We start from the raw sequence: 16,949 nt of genomic DNA, 5'->3' as shown, positions 1-16,949 counted from the left end.
AATCTCCAGAAGAAATAAGAAATCCATCCTCTTTGGAAATCAAAGCTGCTCCTTTGAAATCATTTGTTCGCTTTGAGATTTGCCTGTGTGCAGATGAGGTGGAGGTCTCCTATACTGGAGCCAAAGCCTTGGTGCTGAGCAGGGGCAATAGGAAGGAATCCATCCCTCTTCCTTTTGTATCCCACTCTCGCCGTGTGCCTTCCCCTCTCAAAGGGGGTCAGATGAATTTTCCAGGGCAGCTGGATCAGTTCTAATGATGTGCCTCTGTGCTCCTCTGGCCTCCAGTTACCATGATTAGAGCAGAGAGCTTTGTTTGTCTATTTTAACTGCAGAGTTACTCTATGGCTCCTGACAACCAGCACTGCGATGTCCCCTTCAGCCTGAGCTCAGGGAGGGTGCTGGGATGTGGGTCTGGGCCATTGCAAGCTTGCTTGCTAGGACATTGACCCTGTTCTTGGCTGTGTGTCACAGGGGGCCCTGACAGCTCAGCAGGGGTCAGGGTCCAAACCTAAAAGCAGTGGGACGGTGTGGGACCCTTGGCTTCTTGGACCTCTGGGACCATCTGTCCCAGTCTCCTGCCTCATTCCATCTAGTCCCTTCTCTTAAGCTTGTCTTATGCTCGGAAGTCATAAGCTCTCCTTGTAAGGATGAGCAGTTTTAGTTCCAGGTAAGACACTGGAACTCGCCCAGCTTCCCACCACAGCTGGCTGGAGGAGAGCGTGCATCCATGGGGAATGGGGATGTCCTGAACCAGGAGAGCTGCAGTGACTGGTGTGAGCCCAAGCTCCTGGTTTGTGGTGGGGAAGTGACAGCCTGGGGACAAGGGACTTCCTGCAGAGTCTAAACCAGGCTGTCAGCATGGGTGGTAGAAGAAGGTTTGGGGAGCTTGCTTTGTTGGCTGTGCATGAGTGGAGGCTCATCTTTTTTCCCCACAAAAATGGGATGGAATAAGTCCTCCCAGGATGAACGTGAACAAGGTATATGGCTACTGCAGCCCACTATGTGACCCTTAAAACAGCAGTTTCCCAAGTCATGGATATGTTGAGCTGCTCAAGCGTTTTAAGGTGCTCTGGAAATGGATTTTGCTTTCTCAAGTGTCTCTTCTTAAAGCTGAGCGGATACTTGAACATCTTTTCATTGTTTCATACAAGGGGCTTCACTTCCACCTTGAACAGTCACCAACTGCATTTATTGTCAGAAAAGGTTGTGAGAGGGACTGGAAACTACTTGGGTGTCTTTTGAAATACAAATGGTTTTGTCCTGCAAACCAAATGATATCTTGTGCTTAGCAAAAATAACTAAACCACTCCATCTCAAATGGCATCTGTTAGCAAAACTCCTCTTGAGCAACCTACAGAGCTGAAATTGCTCAGTGAGTGACTGACAGGGATTAGTGTCACTGTCTGGAGGGCAATACAGTGAAGTAATTCCAGCACAAGTGAGCTTAGTCTTTGCTTTGGTTTTGCTTTGGATGAGCCCTTTCACCCCCCTCCCATCCAAATGAAGTAGTGCTGTTACTTCTTCTGTAGAATGAAGCTTACTATAGGACAAAGGATACTGCTACCCAGTGCTGACAGGGCTCTGCTGCCTTTCTACCATTGCCTTCATCCCCAGTATGCTTGGGAAACTGGAGAACTTTGCCTACCAGTTTGGGAAGGATTTGTCTATCACAGAGCTGGAGAGCAAAGACCTCCACCAAGCTGTCCCGCATCACTGTTGGTGATGTGTTCATGCTGGGGACTCGCCACTCCATGTGGTCCCCTCCATAGGAGTGTCTGCAGCCTGCTGAGCTGCTGGGAAAAACACTGCTCACGTTTCCTTGTCCAAAGCCTCTTGGGTTCTACTTTTTACCACATTAATTCTCCATAGGCTAAAAGTGAGTCTCCAGTTCGATCCGAATGAGTCAACCGAGCTATTGTGGGCAGCCATCACTCAGCTCACAGCCCCTTTCTGGACCTGACCCCGGCTGCATCTCTCAAGTTGTGCATCACTCTGACCACTCAAGAGGCTCAAACTCTTCCCAAGCCTGGCTGCTGTGTGTGTGATTCATGGCTGGGGTTCTGTGTCTCAGCGCTCCTGCTCCTCGCCGCTGGTTAGAGGCGGCATGGCAACAGCGCAGCCCGCAGCCACCGCCGCTAAATCAGCCCGAAAAGCACCGTTGCCAGCTCTTCCTTGAGAAATGCCTCTGCCCCTGCAACCCAGACGGTGAATGGAAGAGCTGTCGGGACTGCAGAGGAGCCCGGCAAGCTGCTTAGCATGACAGTACATCTCTTTCATCGCTCCTGCGCACGGTTTGGTGCTGGGGATGAGGTGGAGAGTTTGGTTGGTGATTCATAGCTGAGTCACAGGTCCTCGGGCTGCAGGGGAGTGTTGCCCCCGGGTTGGAGCAAGGGGAGAGGACTGAACTGAGCTCTCAACTTTAAATCGCATGAGGTTGAGGGTGTCCTTCTACAAAGGCCTCTGCAAGTGCTTGATGCTGAAAGATCTCCAGGTTTCTGATGTGGCTGCTCAGTAAACGAGTGACTGGCCTGGGTTGGGTTCAGTGTGTGCTGATTAATCCTTAGCTGTTAACCAAATGCAGCTTGGTTGCCCCATCTTTAATGTGGGATGACCTGGCCCCACTCAGATGGGAAGGACTTTCTGGTTCTGCAGCCCTTTAAGGATAACATGAAAGGTTGAGTTTTAATTTTGGCTGTAAATGAATTTAAGTCTCTTGGAAAAGCTGCGGGTGAAAGAGATTCAGGAGGAGAAAGTGCCTTGCTGCAGGGGCAGCTGGTTTGGCAGGTTGGAGACCAGGGGTTTGGGTGCCTACAGAGAGGCCAGAGCCCTTCTTGTAGGGTTAAACTGTATGAGGACCTGCAGCTGCTGCTGGGCAGGGTCTTTGTTTCAGCTGGAAGAGTGAAATGGCTGCTGGGGCCACTTCCATCCTCTGGTCTGCCATGGTGCTGCCTGGTTGCTTCTTCACCACTTTAACTCGTAAGAGAAGTGAGTTTCTGGATCAGTTGCTTGGTGTTTTGAGGAGAAGTCGGGAAATGCTAATGTGGAAATACAACACTTTCCCCTCACCAGTGCTCTTTGTTTGAGTTGAAATGGATTCAGGCTCCTGGGAGGAAGAGGAGAGCCTCTGATGTGGTACTCTCAGCCTTGGTTTGTAATCTAATGTCATTTCATGAACTCTTGGAAGGCTTCATTACCAAGGGAGGGTGTGAATTCAGTGTCAAAGCACAAGGAGCAGCACTGTCTGCTGCCGTGCACGTGGCAATGTGGTCATAGTCCTGGTGTGGCTGTCTGGTTTGATTTAACTGTTGTTGCCTTTTCCTTCAGAGGCAGTTTCCCTCTTGTGGTGGTGGAAGTTATATGTGATCCCAGGGAGAGATTTATCACACTCGGCTCCTACTCCACTGATGCTGACCTTGTTATGGCAGAGGGTTGGAGTCCTGTCACACCAAGCACCAATAGTTGAGGGCAAGAACCCAAAATAAAGTGGTTATAGGGTGGCAAGTTGGTGGGGGAGACCTTAAGAGCGCATCTCGCAGAGAACTTGCTGCCGTCTATCCTTGTAGCTCCTGAAAGGCTGGTTTCCTGTGCTGTGGGGGAGAGCTTTGGCGCAGGAAGGATGCTGCCCATGTTATTGGGTTATAGATGGTGTCAGGTCTGTGCGTTCCTGAATTTTTGGGGCTGCACCACTGCAGGCATGAACTGGAGCAAGAGAGGTATTTATATTGCAATCGCAGCCAAAAGGCCAGAACTGGAGATGCAGGTGTTGCTGTGTCAGACACACAGTAAGACATGATCTTGGGCAACATAGTCTGGTGTGAGGTCTCCCTGCCCATGGCAGGAGGTTGGAACTGGATGATCTTAAGGTTCTTTCTAACACAAACTATTCTATGATGATCCCCTGGGCTGCCAGCCTTTGCTGCTCAGGGAAAGGAGGAGGGACAAAACAGCCCCCAGGTGTCTGTATTCAAACCAGCAAATGTGCAGAGGCTGCTGTGTGCTGATGGGCAGGGCAGAAGGCACTTGCACTGCCAGCACAGCCCTCCTTGGTGAGCTGAGCTACTTCCTGGAGTTGGTGAAGACCAATACTTGCTCACTGTGCGGATACACGGAGGATGCTGGATGCCCTGTGAGAAGCAGCATGGCCAAACATGGTCTTGCTCCATCCCTGTCAGTGTTCAAGACCAGGTTGGACGAGGCCTTGGGTGACATGGTTTAGTGTGAGGTGTCCCTGCCCATGGCAGAGGGGCTGGAACTTGATGATCTTGAGGTCCTTTCCAACCCTAACTGTTCTATGATGCTATGAAGCCTCAGCATCTCACAGCTGTAATTGTTCAACCTGATGGAAATGGCCTTTCTGCCCTTTGTGTGAGGCTGTAGTTCCTGGGAAGAGCTAAAACTTGGTAGCAGCATCCAACAGGAGCTCCAGTGTCCTTCTAATGACTCACTGATAGGGCTATCTGCTCATTACTGTGTGCTGCTCTGCCTAAACGGACAGCTAATTTGCTCATAGCAGGCACTACTGGTTTGTGTCTCTTATCCACTTGGTTATTGATGTAACTGCACCCAGCCATGAATTAATTGGCTGCTGCTTTGTTGGCCCACAGCAAATTGCCTGCAGATAAGAGTAGACCAGCAGGGTGCTGGGTGTTCTGTACTCCCCCCTGTATCAAACTGATTGACAACCTGTAGTGCTTGGAGGGAGGGAGGTGTACTCCAGAGCAAAGCCATCACAGCCCTGAGTGCCTACAGCTTTGGTCAGGGAGCTTGGGAGGAGGTGGAAGTAGGGAAGATGGTGCTGGGTAACCTGTGAAGTTATGAGATCTTTGTGGCAGTAGCTGGGTGTCATTTGTCATCTCTTCTGTGTCACTGGCAGTTGGTGTCTGGGATGCAGAGAGATGCTGTGAGTTGGGGTGAGCCCTTGTCTGGCTGCTGTTGGAGTGAGTATCTCGGTGTGGCTGGGCTTGAAGTGCTTTCACTGCACATGCAGGCTGGTTCCTACGGTGGTTTGTCTTCAGCCAGCTCAAGCGCAGCGTTAAGTGAAGCATTCCCTCTTTTCACAGCGTTGATGAAAGTCAAACATCAATGATCTTAAATTAATGATATGTTGAAAGCTCAGGGCTAAGGGAGCAGGAATTAATATCCTTGAGACCTGTCTAGTTCTGCCTCTTCTGACACCTCCTAATTTCCCATGTAAATTGGCTTATAGATCTTTGGCTCAAAGGCTGTGTTGTGCTGGGGGAGCCTGGCGTGTCTGCTAGGAAATTATCCAGTGTAATGGCAGGGTTATAATTGTGCTGGAGCTATTCAGGTCTGCCTCCCTGTGTGGGTGCCCTATCTGTGACTATCTGAATAATCACAGCATTTGTAGCTGTTTAGCGTGCCTTTCTGGTTTGTTAAATCCTGTATGCAGCAGGCCCGTGTGTGCACACTTGTGCTCACGATAAAACATGATGTTTAATCTTGCTGTTATCATGACTCAACCATGCACAAACAGCAGGGGTAGTTCTTACGCACGCACCTCCGAGAATAAGCTCAGGCTTCAGCTTATCCAAGTAAAGTAAATTTGGCCAGATTCTCATAGAAAGTAAATAAATGTGGGAGCAGAGCTGCAGGGAAATCATTCAAAAGGTATTGATCCACTTGATTCTGGATCTGTTACTGCCCAACAGAACAGAGTAGTGAAGTCTGTTTGTGTCTTCACAGCAAATCAAATGTGGGGGTTGACTTTTAATACTCATTGTACAATGGGGGGGAAAGAAAGCTGCGCAAGTCATTCAATCAGCTGAAACTCATTCAGGTTTTAAATTAGAAAAGGTCTATTGAGTATCTGTGCTTCAAGTGCTGCTGATTCGAGGGCTGTGCTGCACAATGAGAGCTTGTCCCTCTGCACAAATGTGATAAATAAGAAATTGGTATGAGAAGAGGCAGTGCCCCTTTGTGCTATGGGTCTGTGATTGGAAAATTCCCTCAATTTGCACACAGTGATGCTCCTGACTTTAAAGGCCTGAGCTGAAGATGGGAACCATAGTAACATCAATAACAAACCCCCAGAAGGAAGAGAAGTGTTCTTGCTGAAGAAGTATCCCTGTTTGACCCTGGAAGATGGTTATGGAAACAAAGCTTTGGCTGCAGGGGCCAGGCATGTGCCAGCCCCTGTGGAGGATGCTCAAGGGATGCTGCTGCCCCTTTCTCAGATGAAGATGTGCTCAGCAGGCTGCTGGGATGTGCTCAGGCTCAGCACAACAAAGCTGTTGCTTTCAGGTAGATGTGTATGAGGGCAGGGATTGAAAATCAAATCTTTGCTCAGTTCAGTCACCCACCTTCAGGGATATCTCAGCAGAGACGCTCTGAGCACCAGGTTTGTTCTGAACAGTTCCAATAGTTTTGTCTAACGGAGGAAATTAAGATGGAAACACGCAGGCCAGAAGCTCAGGAAGCACCTTTCACTGTTATGTTAGGTGGGTTTGTTGCCAGCATCCTCTTGCTGACCCTGAATGCTGCTTTGCTCTTTGGTGGTTTTATTTAGCTTGCTGTGTGGGGTGTTTTGGCAACAGCGTGGCCAGGGCATGCCCAGGGAGAGGAGCAGAGCAAGGAAGGGGTATCTTAACCCCTATGCCAGCTAAACAGCAGTAGCATAAGCAGCCAAAATCAAGTGTCCTGACAGAGCTACTTAAGGCAAATAAGACTGCAACAGATCTTGGTAAAACTTCTGGGTTTAATTAGCTCAATAATTCCATCTTGAAAGTCTGCTTGAAAGACTTGGAATTGACTCAGATTTCTTGTTTTATTTTCATCCCTAGGAGAAAGTAGCAGGAAGGGACCTCTGAGGTGTTCTATTGAAAAAGAACCAAACCCACAAATACTTTCTTTCCTTCATAAAGCACGATGATTGTTTCCCTTTGACTACTCTTCCCTCAGGGCTGAAATTGTCTGGCTCTGATCTCCAGTGCCCAGTGCTCCTTCTGGAGCTTAAAACAAGCCCTAAGGGGTGCTGCTGGTTTCTTGGGACTGTTTCTTCTCCCAAAGTGGTACAAATGGTGCTGACTGGAATCTTGGCCTAGTCCTTGGAGCTTCCTTGCATCTGTCCTTTTGCAGTGCCTGCATCATCACCCTTGGTTGTGGATCTTTTTAACTAAAGATGTTTTGCTTCTAGTTACCTGATGAAAACTGACCAACTTTGTCCACTTGATGCACTTGTCATCCTGGTGTCCTGACCTTGGTGGCCGCTGTAAACCTTTTCTGGAAACCTTTAAGTTGAAGCACAATGGGGGAAAAGTCAAATCAGGGGGGAAGGAAATGTATGCAGGACTATTGATGCTTCTACCTTGTGTTTTCATCCAGGGCAAAGCCTCTGAAGTGCCATCAGCTCATCTCATTTTAAGGCAGACAGTGTGTGTGTACTCTGGTTCACCTGTGTGGACAAACACTGTTAGGCAGGCTGCTGCAGCGAAGATGTAAGTACTCCAGGGTGAGCAATTCACAGGGGAACAGTCAGGACCTGATGTGTTTTACTGGAATATGTCAGACCCAGCATAAGCACCAGTTTCTCCAACTGTAGAAATAGGGATAAATTCCAGCTCCTCTGCAAACTATGGGCATGGAAGTTGTTAATGCTGATAACATGGGCCAGAGAGTGCTGCAGAAGAGCTACCTAAGGCACTTTTGCAAGGTTCAAAGGCAGTATAACATCTTCTAATCAATACTCATTCCCACTCCTTCTGCTCCCAACCAGCTACAACTCAAGTAAGGCTAATATCTTTTCCCCTTGAGGTGCATCCTGAACTACAGCCATGGACACACAAATGTCCGATGTGATGCGGAGCAGCAGGATGGGGCGATGTAAGCCACTCACAGAGCCACCACTGCCAGCTGTGTCCTTATGCATGACACTGTCCAAGTGCAGGCAGATGGCTCACAGGTCACTGAGTGCATCCTGCTTTCAGACAGCAATTTTTCTTTTGGGAGTTAATAAAAGCATCTTAAAGTTCCTATTTGGAGTTTGTGAGGACCAACCTGGTTTAGCCATTGGTCCAAAAAATCCTTTTAGCTTTTTTTCCCCCTGTTTCCTCATCCTTTTTTTTTTTTGGTCAAAAAGGAGTATGTACTTTGAAATTCCTCTAGTCTTCCTATTGCATTTTATACTCCATATTCCTCAAAGCTTTCTTTACCCTGTGATGTATCAGCTTTGCCCTTTCAGAAGTCGGGCTTTTTTTGATTGAAAGACTACCAAGACTAAGCTGAGTTTTGTTTCCTGGTGCCCTCCTGCTGTGTAGGAGCCAGCTCTTGTCCCCTTGGCACCACCAGTGCCAGCCCCAGATTCCTCTCTCTGTGCAGTGATTTACCAGTCAAACCCAGTTGGGATGGTACTGCCTTTACCCAAGTCATCATCAAGGTGAGGGAGGAGGAGAGTAAAGGAACTGTGGAATTTCCTTAAAACTTGACATCCTCGGGGGTTATCCCGTTCTAGTTGATGGGAAGGTGAGATGGGAGCTTTTCCCCAGCTGGGATGTGGGATCTTGCTTCTTCCATGATGAGACATCTTCAAAGGTTCCTTTGCAAGCAAGTTGATGGACATCACCCAACAGCTTCTTCCAAGGGGAGAAACATGATGTGGGTTTTCTGCTTGTGACTTACTGCTGGTGGGGTATCCTGGTATGACTGATCCTCTCCATAGGCGCTTCAGTGAAGGGTTCCTATTGACATAAATACTTCTCTAGAGCTTGCAATAACCGGACTATGCCCTGCTGCTTTCTGTCCTGAGATGGCCATTCTTGAGTGTGTGTGTGCAAATAAATTAGTTTCTGCAGAGGTTTTTATGGAAAATATGTTCCAAAATAGGAACTGGAGCTTAGATGTAACTTTGTGAGCTGCCTGTGTGGTCCTTGACGCCTTCCACATGCTTGTAGTATCTAACACAGTAGCAAAAGGGTTGAAGAATCACTACGCAGACCCAGTGCTTCTGCAGCATCATTTGAATCCCTTTACAACATTTCGAGTCAGATACAGAATACAAAATCTAGGCTTCTGCACTGAGCTGTCACAATTGCAGTTCATTAGTATTGATGGCTCCTCTTTAAAGTAAAGATTAAACACTCCTGAAAACCACTCCTGACAGAACTCATGTATTGCACAGCTTGTTACTGGTTGCAGAAGCTTATTTGCTGCTAGTAATTCTCTAAGTTGGCAGCGTGTCACTTAGGCAACCTTGTACTCATCTGAAGCAATATTCACATCCCATGGGCTTGACCCATGAGTGAATCTGAGATCTTGGCAGCTATTTGAATAAGCACATTTTGAGAGAATTAGTTCAAGGAGGTGATGTGGGGAGATGAAAGAAGTGGGGGTTATGTCCTGTCTCCAGTACATCACTGCTCAGCTGATCTGCCTGGTCCCTGATGCTGGCAGGGTCTGTAGCTTTTATCTGTCACTTATAATGTTGCAGACAAGTGTTTCTGGTAACTTTGTCTTTTCTTGAATAACCCACTACTCTTTTCTGCTTTCCTTTACCAAAGGGCAGAATCAAGATAAGCAGTCGCTTTTCTCAGCGGTACTGTAGATTTTATCTGAGATGACAGCTTATACTTTCCAAGGATAAAATGATCATCATTATTCTCCTATCTCCAGCCATCATCTGAGCTCTGGGTCATTAATACTTGTAAAGCATTTCACATCATTAGACTCAAGGAACTAGAGGACAGCAACATGTCAATTTTCCTTCTTGGCAGCTCATTTTGGCAGGGAAATCGGAGCCCTGAAATGTCAAACCCCACTCTTGGGCAGCCACAGAAGAAGCTTTTGGCATGACTCAGGCCTTGTTTTACTTGGCTTTCCCCTAATCCCATGTCATTAATTTTGGTGGAGGCAGACTCTGGATTTTGGCCAGAGCAGACTCTGGATTTCCTCCTGTGGCCAAGCAGTGAAGGAGGTCTGAGGCTGCCTGTGCAACTGGCCCGTTTCCTTGTGTGATCGTGGGCTATCCAGTGCCTGTGATTACTTGATGGGTGCCTGTGTGCGATGGGTGGGATGCCATCCCATCTTGGAAGGGATTATATACCTGTCTGAACATGGGTGCTGAGCCTGGGTGGCATTTTCACCCCTTTGGAGTGTCAGTTTTGTTCCGTGGTTAACTGCTGTCCTAGGAGCAAGTTAGACTATGGGTGTGCAGAAGAGAGCTATGATACGAAAGCACAGAAGATTGCTTAGTGTCTGGGCCACAGCTGCCTTATGTCTTGTACACCAGCAGAGCACATTACAGCTTCTGCATTAATATCTTGCTTTATAATCTCCCCCCATTCACTCTTTCAAGCCTTCCTCTCCAAGCAAAGCCAGTAACTCGTATGAAGTTTCACAAATGTGAGTTGGCAATTACTGCTGCTAAAGAAACTTTTCCAGGCTTGAGGAAACAGAGGCATCAAGAAGGAAAAGAGCAGACAGCCACAAAAGGTAGGGACTGAGCCTACCTGCCAGGCCTGTCTGGACAGGCTTGTAAAGAATTAAGCAGTCACTGCTGTAGACTGAGCCAAGTCTCAATGTGCAGCTATGTGGCTAGCTCAGTGCAGCCTTGACTGAGACCATAGTGGTATCCTCCCTCACCCCGCATCCGCACACCAACACTTCTGCTACATGCTTTAGCCAAATCTGGAGAAGAGAAAATAGCAGGGTATCAACTGTGAAGCTCTTAATCCATTCCTAGCAAGCCTGAGCTTGGACATGATGCCATATAGACTGGAAAGATGATAAATTAGGCCAGTGATGTGAGCTGTGAGCTGCTCATGTGTTAGCCAGTGGCTGGGAGGTGGGGTATAGATTCTCCCAGAGCATCCCTGGGTGATGGGATCGCTGTTGGGGCTCCTTAAACCTGATGGCAGAAGGGTTCAATAGGGTCTGCCAGCCTGAATGTGGATGGACACCTAGGGGCTGGTGGCTCTATGGGATCCAGTGTAGAAAGGCAAGGGAGATGAAGTGTCCATCCAGCTTCCAGCAGCCTTGGGAAAGGCTCCCATTTGTGTCCCTTGCCAGGACAGTGTGTGAGCTTTCCTGCCCCAAAGGGCTGCCCTGTGGCTCTGCAGAAAGGGTCTCAGTTTCCTGCATGCATGCTTCTTTGCTCTCATGTGTGCTCTGGTTGGTACAGGAAGAGGAGCTGCTGAGTGCCCCAAAGGAGTTTGAAGATAAAGAAAGGGGTCTCCAGGGCATGTATTTCCTTATGCTGGCTCTTCTAAGAGCTAACTACCCAGAGCAGCAGCTTCTTCCATCTATAGCCTTCAGCATACCAGGAGATCCAGTAGGACCAGAGGTAAAGCCAAAACCTATACTCAACATAGCCCTTTTCCCAACTGCATACAAAGCTGGTCTGCTCCCTTTCCCTCTAAACCCAGGAGGAATTAGCTATGCTGCAGCAACATAATGAACAGCAGGCTGAATTTGCTGGGTAAAGCCTCCCTGAGCACACAGGAGACATCCTAATTACCCTGATTGGGCCATTACTATGCAGGGTTGATGGGGAGATGCTGGAATGTTGTTTTGCTTTTTTTCCCCCCTTTCCCCCCAGTCTGAGAGTGTTGGGAGAAGAGGGAGGAGGCCTCATTAAAATCCCCCCCGGAAAGACACATGATTTATTTCACACGGAACAATTGATGCTTCCCATGCTGCAGAGAGACTGAATATTAATGCCAGCAAATGAGTCCCCTCTCATTGAGCTGCCAGTGTTTGTGCTCCTAAACATAGAGATTGTGTCAGCACTGGCTGGGGGCTGCGGCTTGGCACGACATGGCTCAGCCTGGGAGCAAATGTTTATGTGCTTTCTTCAGTGGCAGGGGTTGGCTGGGGAGAGAAGTAATTCGACTGGGATAAAAGCAAAGGACAGGAGACGTGCTCTCACTGTGAGAAGTGACATTTCACTCCTTTTCCTCTTCTAAAGCAGTTTCTGTGTCGATAACAATGAATGTACATTGCAGCTGGAGGTCTAAATTGGGGATTATGGTCTAAAAGGCTGTAAGGACTTGACTATTAAAGAGTGGACAGAGGGGATTGAATCCTCAAAATGCTTTATGTGAGTTGAAATCCGAAGTCTTCATTTACCAGCAGATGGGAAGGAGGACAGAGGGAACCCCAGTGTGAACAGTCTGCTCCTTTCCAAGCCTGTTTCCATTCCTCAGTGGCTGCTGGAGAAGGTGTACCTCCAAGAACCATCCTCCTAATGGAGTAAGTCAATAAGAGCTTTGAGAAGCTCTCATCAGTGATAACTTCACCCACCATTTCCATCACCATGCCTATCCCTATTGAGTGTTCTATGTCACAATGTTGGTGTTGGCTTTCTGTGGTCAAGGCCCACGGGAGAATAGGCAGAGGACTGCATCCCCAAGCCTGCAGTGGGATGTGGGTGTGAGAAGTGCTGCTCCTGGATGGGGCAGGAGCCTTCTCCTTGCTGTGGCTGCTGTGAAGAGCTCTGCTTTCTCCTCTGAAGTGCCTGGTGGAGCAGGGCAAGGCAGCCCCAAGTCGCTGAGCTGTTGTTCTTCCAGCAGCACGTGTAGGAAGGGAATGGTAAGAGCTTCTTCAGACTTAGCAAAGGCAACTTAATAACCAAATACTTGAATAATTAAAATGATGTCATTACTCCCAGCCTGCCTCCTCTGCAAGTGGAAACCTGCAGGGGACAGAAGAGCAGAGGCTGGAAGGAAGGGCTGACTCGTCTCTTAACTCGTTTTAAGTGGAAGAAATAAGGTTTAAGGACTAAACCAAAACCTGCGTGGTTTGAAAAACCTTCACTGTTCAATTGAAGCTCAGAGTTCCTGCTCCTCTGTGGAGCCAGACCCTCAAGGTCCCCTTTTCTCATGGGGTGCTGGATGATGATGCAGTCAGCACCTGAGGTAAAGTCTGCTCCCTGTTGTGCTAAATCACCGGCTGTGGTGTAAACTCAAGTTCTGGTGCGATGGGCAGAACTTGGTCCTCATTCCCAAGGGACTAACCCTGTATGGACCTGCCGAATGGGGCCTTCAGTCTTCAGTGGTGCTTGTGGTGTTCAGCTGCTGTGCTTGGAGAAGGCGATACTGGTGTATTCTGACTTTGCTTTGGAGGAGGATTCTTTCATACAAAGCTTGACCTTTTGCAAGCAGCATTTAGAGATGGTGAAAGGTATTGAGCTGTCAACCCCGGAAGCTTTTCTAGTGTGCTTGTCCTCAGCACATCCAGAAGTGCTTTTGAAAGCGCTGCGGGCACCATCCTGTCTCGTACTAAAGCCACTTCTCAAGTGTAACTTTGCAGCTGTGAAAGCCCAGCTCTACCCTTCAGGAGAAGCCAGTGCTGCTGCTCTCCCTCGAGCCAGACTGGGGGATCAGGATTGGTGATTTCAACAGCCAGCATAATCATACTGGTCGAAAGATGCTGTGAGAGAACAGCTGTTGGGTCTTGTATGATCATAGGAGCTGTTTCCCAAATGGGATATGGGTAAGGAACAAAGGCTTTAAAAGCAGGAAGCATCATCTCTCACACTCTCCTGCAATCAGGAGGGTCTACATCTCTTTTAAAGGTTTACCCTCTGGTGGTGCAGTGAGCTCCCCGTTCAACTGCTGCCCTGTAAATACAGCTTCAGAAACACATCTTCTGTTGCCTGGAAGCACTGAAGAGCCTGGTCTGCTGGGGAAGCATGAGGGTTAGGTGTGTGGCTTTGCTAATGGGAGGTGAGTGAGGCAAGGCATTGCTGTGTGGTCCCTGCACTGGACTAATGGGAAATGGGTAGGCTGGAACGTATCTGTACCTGCCACGTGGCTCCTCTCCCACCGGTGTGAGCCTGTTGAATGAAATGCATCCAATTAGCAGCCCAGGAGGATTGATGAAACACGATTAGTCAGGTTCTGGCTGTGTCCCAGGGGCCAGTGACTCACCTCACCTTTCCCTCCTCCCCAGCCGGCAGCCCCCAGCCTTGTTGTTGCTCTCCATCACAGGCACAGTGTGCGCTGGGGCAGGTTTAGCTGCACAGACACTTCAGATAGAGAAGGGTGACTGGGAAAGGGTACCACGAGGAGCCTAGCAGGGCTTTGGGGACCTCAGATCCAGCTTGTCATTAGGGCTGGCTTGGTGGAGCTGTGACTGTGGGCAAGGCAGGAGCACAAGATACTACCTGGTGTGGACTCAGGGATGTGGATAGTGGAAAAGAGGTAACAGAAGTGTGAGCCAGGGACTGAATCCTGCCGTGTCCAGCCAAGGAGGGCTCTGTTGCTGTCTGGTAAAGCAGAAGTAAAAGTAGCTGGACCATCTGCCCCATATGGGAATTCATCAAGAGCAGAGCTGTGACATGTGGCTTCAGTCACACCTCTGAGGACAAGGAGGGGAAGGGGAGGGGGTGGAGAGTGAACCCATCTGTCTTCCTGCTGTCTGACAAGGCAGCTCTTGAGCACATGGGAAAAGTGCTGGCAAAAAGAGCCAAGGGAATTTGTCTCACCCAACGTGTCAGGCTATTGATGAAAACATTGAATAGTTTCTTCCTGTCCCCCTTTGGGTTTGGGGGTGGTTTTCCCCCTGGTTATTTAGCTGGATTCCCCTTGTTTCTGTCAAGCAAGAGACACTGGGCTGTGTATGGGAGGCAGGAGTGCAGGGAAACACACTGTGTTATCTCTGTGCCCTTCTCATCATGCCCTTCAGCCAGACCTCACAGCACTTCAGGCTGCCTCTCTCTGTGTGAGTAGCTGTGTCCTTTTCTACTTAGAAATGCCTTTTATTCAGGCTCTGCCATCAGTAAGTGAGGCACTGAGGTGGGGGGATCACATAATAGATACAAAGGGCAGAAAAGACAAGGTGGTAAAGCTGAATGTAACCCAGGACATTGACAGATTCTCTGACTTGAAGCTGGTGCTGAAAACTCAGGAAAATGGGTAGGACATTTGGATTATGTCACTCCAAGGTACACAGGGACTGTTTGGCTATTGGAAGGCCTTACCTTGACCCCTAGGTAGGGGGACACCTCTGAAGATGTTGGATCAAAAGGTTTGTCTTCATTGGAGAGGCTTTTGTTCATCTTGCCCTGTGCTTTGGGGTGATTTAGGGAAAGCCATATGCTGTCTGTACCTCTCTTCCCACCCTCCCAGCACATCCACAGGTATCTGCGTCCTTGTGTTCCCAAAGTGTGTTTGCCACAGCTTTTATGAATACACATGGAAAAGGAGGGATCCCACAGCCAGTATGTAGACATCTGGACCAGGATGTCCCTTGGGGACATGAGGGGATAGAAACCATTGCAGGGTGGTGGGAAGAGGTAGGTGCCCCTGCTGGGACACCAGCTAAATGGGAAGCCTTGTTCCTAGTGTTGGGACGAGGTCTCTCTTGCATGGCTTTCCACTTCACATGAATGAGATCTAAAAGGACTTCAGCCTGGGAAGGTGCCTGTGTTCTGTGTCTTCAGTGTGATGAGATCTAGAAAAGGTCTGCCCCACAAAGACCCTTCTGAGTGCTGCACCAGCTGGTGCTGGCCTCCCTCCTTTGTTAGCCTATGGCGTCCCCATGCTTTTTAGCATGTGGCTTAGCTGCAGTGGGTCAGACTGACTCACTTCAGGCAGGAACAGACTAGTTCAACCATTAACACCTTTACTGTGCAGCCAAGATAATATCTACAGTGTGCTGCTCTCAGAGCCCTGACAGTTCAGTCTGTTTCCATTTCCCTCTTGCTGGTGTTAAAAGAGGGAAAAAAACACCCAACTATTATCACCTCCCTTCTCAGAGAAGCGTGCCAGTCCTCCCCTTTACTTCCTTATGAGAGAGCTAACACAATAGCTCCCTTTGTCCTGAGAGCAGGTCTGGCTTGGCCCAGCACACATCTTCCTCAACCTTTGCTCCTGAGCCCTTTGGAGTGGGTATTGACCAAAGAGCAAAGCAGCTCCATGAAAACCTGCAATTGACAATTCCTGGCAGTTAGAATGCAGCAGGGATATAGTCATAAAGCTCAAAAGCTCCATACGTGTCTGGCTTTATTGCCCAGGGTGGAAAACTGACAAGATACCAGGTAGTATCCATACCAGTGTGGATGTGCTGCTGAGATGGGTGCAGGTTGGCAGAGCCTGAGGTGAAAGTACAGAGAGACCCTGTTAGGAGGCTTGTGCAATGGCTCGAAAAGCCATGTGCTGCATCTGATGTCAAAATCGAGCACACCAGCCTGCTTCAATCACCAGAGGTGAGTGAATGCCTGTGTGTAGTGTGAAGTCTTGGCTGTGCTTAATACCTACAAACGGGGGGGGTATTATTGCACATGTCAGTGTGCACATGGCTTAGGAAGCCCTGTGCAGGTGATACAGTTCTGCTGTGTAAGGGTGAATTTCTGTTCTGGATATGCAGTGGGTGGCTGGTGGCACGAAACCATAAGCATGGTAACAAATTCTCTTGTGCTGTTTGATGGTTTTAATTCTTCTTGATATTAAATTCATCTACAGTAACCAGTTCCTCCACATTTGACACTGCTGAACAATGCCTGCACGGTCCCCTCGGAGCCCTGCACAGGCTGTCAGTGTAATCCCCTGTGTTAAGCTCATCTGTGCTGTCTTTTCTCTAGTCTTTTGTAATGATTTCAGCTATTTCCTAACCTCCGACTGTTAAAGCTGCACATACAAAACACAGACATTTAATTTTCCCTCTTTTCACTTTGTAAAGCATTGAGAAAGTGGCATAAGCAACTCTGCTTCCTCTGAGCTGCCTGTTCACAGCTCCTCACCCCGCAGATCTCTGCACACTGTGCTTTTCAGTCCCGTTCCAAACCCTCTGCATGGGGTTCCCCGATGGCCATGCAGGCTTCGAGGCACAAGAGCAGTATGAGGAGTGAGTGGTGTGAGAACCTGCTCGTTGCCATGAAAAGCCACAAAGCTGGTGTTAGCAGCAGTAGTTCTGGTTATTGTTCGCAGTCCTTTGAAGCACTGCAATTGGAACTGCCTGTTTTTTTCCTGAAATACGTAGGATTAGCATCAAAATTA

At 48.6% G+C, this 16,949-nt stretch overlaps 1 protein-coding gene across 1 annotated transcript in view; it reads right to left on the bottom strand.

Moving 5' to 3' along the window:
- The window catches only part of TEKT3 (tektin 3), a 201,992-nt gene that overhangs the window by 120,439 nt on the left and 64,604 nt on the right, over positions 1–16,949 (bottom strand). The window lies entirely within an intron of this gene.

The sequence above is a fragment of the Pezoporus wallicus genome, unplaced genomic scaffold (genome assembly GCF_028554395.1).
Source record: "Pezoporus wallicus isolate ANWC-B61680 ecotype Strahan unplaced genomic scaffold, APGP_CSIRO_Pwel_v1 contig_8702, whole genome shotgun sequence".
Classification (NCBI taxonomy): Eukaryota; Metazoa; Chordata; class Aves; order Psittaciformes; family Psittacidae; genus Pezoporus; species Pezoporus wallicus.
This window is presented reverse-complemented; position numbering and strand designations above follow the sequence as displayed.